Source organism: Suricata suricatta, chromosome 6, assembly GCF_006229205.1.
Source record: "Suricata suricatta isolate VVHF042 chromosome 6, meerkat_22Aug2017_6uvM2_HiC, whole genome shotgun sequence".
NCBI classification, from domain to species: domain Eukaryota; kingdom Metazoa; phylum Chordata; class Mammalia; order Carnivora; family Herpestidae; genus Suricata; species Suricata suricatta.
In genome coordinates this window covers 128,728,747-128,734,746 of record NC_043705.1, presented here as the reverse complement: position 1 = coordinate 128,734,746, position 6,000 = coordinate 128,728,747, and positions in this window count along the sequence as shown.

Genomic DNA, 6,000 nt, shown 5'->3' with positions numbered 1-6,000 from the left:
TATTGTTAATGGTGTTTTACAGATAAAAAAATACTGAACATGAAAAATGTATCTACTCTTTTTGTCCTCTCCCCTTTGCCCATGGAGACTTCCTTTCTGATCATAGTCTATCATTAACTTCTACTCTTCTTAAATAATAAATGGGTATCCCACTGGTCTAAGTCCCTCCTTTAATAAAGAAAGAATTTTTCTTGAATACCTGGATCAGTGAAAAAGAGCTTTGATATAAATGCACACATTTTCTCAATGCCAGCAAATTTCAGATAAAAGATAAATATATGGATAAACGATGGCTTGACAATTTTGATGTACTTAGTAATTTACTCTCTGGTGTTACATTACTCATATCAGGTCCAAGTCCATGAGATTGGAACTATAGGACTATGTCAAGAGAAAATTAATTGGAATGAAATAATATCATGAGGAAGACCTTCCCCCCCTACACGAGGGTGCCACTAAGTGAGCTTTATCCATGGAGGTTCAACCGTCCTTCCATAATAACACAGAGGAATGTTCCAGCATAATGAAGGAAACACGTTGTCATTAATGTAATAGAATAATGACACGGACATCCATAGTTTAAATATTTAAAATCTAAAGAAGAAGTCAAGCTCCTCTTGACTGTAAATAGCAATCATACAACTAAGAAGTGCAAGGTTCTGCCATTCCTGTCCTCTCTTGTTATTTCTTACGGTTCAGTGTTTCAACTTCCACTTTACCCTGTTTCAATACAGTACAGTCTAGGTTTCTTCTATATTTTTGAGCATTGTTCCTTAGACTACTTCAATGTATGATATTCCTTTTCATCTTCAAGTTCTACATGCTTTCTTCTGCAAAATGTTTTGCTGTTAAGGTGACTGTTTCTTTTCTTTCTCCTGCGTTACCATCTCCTCTTTTATATACTATTCCTGACTTATGCACTGTGGTGAATATGTCTCAAGCTAAACAATGTTTACTCCAGTTATCTATGGTAAGCTACATAAGAGATAAAAAATTAATTAGTTTTCTAGGGCTGCTGTAACAAAGTATGAAAACTCGGCTGGTTTAGAATGACAGAAATGTACTGTCTCAAGGTTCTGGAGAACAGAAGCCCTAAAGCAAGGGGTCAATAAGCCCATGTTCTCTCCTCTGGCTTTTAGGGACAATACATCCTTGCTTTTTCTAGCTTCTGGAATTCTCTGGCTTGTGGACACATTGCTCCAGTTATGTGGCCATTTTCTTCTTGTGTGTCTTCACATTGTCTTCTCTCTTTGCATGTCTGTCTCTGTGTCCAAACTCCTAATTTTTTAAGACTTCAGTGATATTGAATTAGGATGCATCCTAATAACCACATTTTAACTTGATTACCTCTGTAAACACCCTGTTTCCAAATAAGGTCATTTTCTCACTTAGGATTTCAATTTATCTCTTTGGAGGGACACAATTCAATTCAGAACACAAAGCTAAAACACAAATATGACATGCTTTCTTGAAAATTTTGGTGGCTGGGAAATTGGGTGCAGGCACTGGTGTGGGTTCAGTTGTTTTAAGCAGATTTTTTGTGCCCATGTACACCCAAAATAAAAAGAAACCTACTCTTGCATGTAGGGAAGGTATGATCTCACCCTTACAGGCATAAGAAAAAACTTAGACAATGTCTCCTATCTTTTCTTTTGTTAATATGATGTATTGCATTGATTGATTTGTGAATATTGAACCAGCCCTGTAACCCAGGATTGAATCCCACTGTATCATGGTGGATAATTCTTTTTATATGCCGTTGAATTCTATTTGCAAGTATCTTGTTGAGGATTTTTGCATCCATATTCATAAAGGATATTGGCCTGTAGTTCTCTTTCTTTGCTGGGTCTCTGTCTGGTTTGAGAATCAAAGTGATACTGGCTTTGTAGAATGAGTCTGGAAGTTTTCCTTCTATTTCTATTTTTTGGAATAGTTTGAAAAGAATGGATATTAACTCTGATGTAAACGTCTGGTAGAATTCCCCAGGGAAGGCAATGTTTTGGCTTCTGAAATGAATTTTTCCTATAATGCCAATCATTTCATGATTCAGCTGCCTAATTTATATTTTATTTTATTATTTTTTAATGTTTGTTTTTGAGAGAGATAAAGGGAGACAGAGACAGAGAGAAACAGAGTGCGAGTAAGGGAGGGCCAGAAAAGGAGGGAGAAACAAAATCTGAAGCAGGCTCCAGGCTCTAATCTGTCAGCACAGAGCCCAACATGGGGCTCAAAACTCATGAACCAGGAGATCATGACCTAGCCAAAGTTGGATGCTTAACCGACTGAGTCACCCAAGTACTCCATCAAGTGTCTGATTTGTATTTTAGAAGCTTATTTCAAGTTTATCTAGTCTTCAAGAGATAACTTTATATTTCAAAATTATTGCAGATACAACTAATAATTCCACATAATTTTGAGTAAATAACTTTTAGGTCTTTACAACATACTAACCATTCATTTTTAGCAATTCTTCTATTTTTTTTTTACATCAACTAATAGGACAGATGCTTCAAAATGTGCCTTTGCTTCTGCAGATTATGTGCTTTAATTCCACCACAGTGGGACTCATCACTGGCATTCTAATTCTATCTCAGAATTTATCACTTGATTTTTTTTGGGTTTGCTGAAATATAAATGACTACTCTGTAATTATATAACAGCTACTGCTGTAAAATAATTAGGAAAATGAAACAGTTATACTGCAAAGTTCTTCACTCTGAATTACCTATGTACTTAGGCGAGGAGACAAATAAGTATTGCCTTCCTGGGAAGCAGCTGACTTATTATCACACTTTGGGATACACAGACCCAGATGTGTGCCAAACAGTTCTCTAGTAGCTTGAGTTAATGTGGTTTCCTAAATTCTCTTCTTAGCAGGAAGTTGGGAAGGCAGATGCCAGAATTCCCTTGTTGTTTAGATACTTTTAATCCAGTATGAATGTTCCGGATGCTGAGAAATAAATATTAATACAAATCCTGACAAATCTATCGGTAACTGATCTTCATTTCTTCAAACAGTGAGAAAATTATACAAAGGGCTGTAATGATTAAAATTTTATATATATTTCCTTACCTGAAAGTTTTACAATATGGTTTTCTGAGATGATTTGAGTATTTATTGTTAATGGGAAAAGAGGGAAAGTAGATGGCTTCTCAAGTTAATTTCCAGAGAAAAAATAATTTTCTGATATGTGGGAGTGCTGCATTTTTAGTTACCTAACTTGTAAACACATTTTCAAAAAAATGTATTTACTTTTGAAAGAAAGAGCAATTTAAGCCTCTATTCTATGGCCTAATGTTAAGTTAAATTCAGTCAAAATGGTTTTGATTATGTTTTTTACAGCGTGTATTCAGTAATTGTATATATGTATGGCACAAATAAAGTATATGTGAGCATATTAGGCAATTTCAGAGAACTGGAGAGCAAGTTAACAAACCATGCATTTAAAATATTCAGAATTCTTTGCAGTGTTCATTCATTTGAGGAGCCACAGTCCTTGAACTCTAATGATGAGCAGGTGACCAACTACCAGGAATACTAATCTTTAATCAACTCCTATTTGAAGCATGAAATTCTCACTCCAGGAAGGTGATTAGTTAATTTAATGGGAATAGGATTGCCCAAATCGGAAATATGTATAGAAATATAATTTAGAATGTTGCTATCTGTTATTACTCTTGCAATTTAAAGAGTAAAATGTGTCTTTATCTGGAACTTACATAATTATTTTTCCAACAAAATAATTCCAAACAGATCATATAGAAAATATTTCTTCCGGTACTCTTTATAGAAGCAAAACAATCATGACTCAATTGTCTTTATGTTCTTTTGTACTTTTAGACCAATATTTAAGACCTTTAATAAATATTCCCCTATAATTAATGAAATGAAACAAAGATGAGTAGAATACCATTCAGTATATGATCTAATAATGAATATACGGAGACTGCCAGAATAATCCAACTGCCAGTAAAAACTTCACTTTTTAAAAATTTTTAAAAAATGTTTTTAAATTTATTTTTGAGGGAGAGAGAGACACACAGCATGAGTAGGAGAGGGTCAGAGAGAGAGGGAGACACAGAATCCAAAGACAGGATCCAGGTTTTGAGCTATAAGCACAGAGCCCGAGGTGGGGCTCGAACCCACGAACCGTGAGATCATGACCTGAGCCAGAGATTAACCGACTGAGCCATCCAGGTGCCCCAATATTATATTAGTTTTAAGTGTGCCACACAATGATTTGACATTTTTTTACATAACAAAGTAATCACTACAGTAGGTCTAGATACTATTTGTTACAAATTTTGGGACTTAATATTTTGACATGTAAATCTGGATAAATGTTTAAACTGTGATGAAAACAATGTAATAAGTCTGGTCAAGTTAAATATAGAGATGTTTAAACAATGCACATTATTTATATCCTACCAAATCTTTAATTTCAAGAAATTATTTTTCTTTGTTCTAGAAAATGATGCACCTGATTTGAATTCTTTGATTTTTGCTAATTAATAAAATTTAGTGTATTATTTCTTTTTAATTACATTCTTCTTAACATAATTTATTGAATATTTTAGGTGTAAAAATGGTATATAACAAAATTATATTTAGAGGAGACTGTAGTAAAATATTTCTTTTTTTTTTTTACATCTATTTATTTTGAGAGGGGGAGACAGTGCACGAGTCGGGGAGGGACAAAGAGAGAGGGAGACACAGAATCTGAAGCAGTCCCCAGGCTCTGAGCAAGCTGTCAGCACAGAGCCTGATGCGGGGCTTGAACCCATTAACCATGAGATCGTGACCTGAGCTGACATCGGACGTTCAATTGATTGAGCCACCCAGGTACCCCAGACTTATAGTAAAATATTAAAGTGATATACTGAGTGTTTGCATGAATCTTTCCAATTTATTGCCAATAACTATGCTTCATGAACACCAAGTACTGAAATTTGGAACTCATACTTTAAAGGCAAATGCTTGTCTATGGAAATTTTCAGATGATTTTGATGCTGTGAGAAAAGCAAAAGAATAACTAGGTTCCAATACTAATTTTTAAATTAAAGGCGACACCTTGTACTGCTGAGAAACAAATAGGAAATCACTGGCAAAGGAAGGATAATAATAGTGAATTTAAAATTAGAAATGAGTCATGCTCCTGTAACTATGTGTTCAAGCAAATGACATATTTTGCTTATTTTGCTTTTTAAATCACCTTCAACTGATCAATGCATGTAGCTTTATAATATTAAAACACAAATTATGTTACTGGCATTCTTCCTTCATGTTAATATTATAAAACTTGAGTTGCTTATACTGTGTGTTTCTCATTTAAAAGTAAAACTAACATTTTTCTTGATAGGGATCACATGTAAAATGTGACTTAGCTAATCACATTGTAGTTTTACCATTTTTTGCATCATATATATTCAGTTATATATGATATAACACATTTATCTTTAATATTCATTTTTAGTATTGAGGATTTCTTTTACCTTTGCTTGAGTGGTTGTGAATGTACACTTGTGTGTGTGAAAGAAAGATTCACACACATATATGTAAATATGCATATATGAAACAAAATACTGAATAATATACTTAAACTGAAAAGAAGTTGATTCTCCTTGAAAGGGTAGATTATTAAGAAAGGGTGGAAGATATAACCAAGAGTAAAAGGTCTAACAAATAATTGAGGAGAATTCGCTAAAAAATACTAAGATTGTGTTTTATTCTCTTCCAAATGGGAGCTAAAGAAATTTATAAATCTTCTCTCAATCTGATGAAAAAGAAAAAAAATTATGTACAAAGTTTATAAAGATTTGGGAATCAAAAAATATTCTTCCTGATATTTCTGTGATTTTCCAAATCTGTACTAAAAAACAAGAAAGGAAGAATAAAGGGTCAATAAATGTGAAGTTTTGGAGCACCTGGGGGATGGTTGGGCGTCCAACTTCAGCTCAGGTCATGATCTCACGGTCCATGGGTTCGAGCCCCGCATTGGG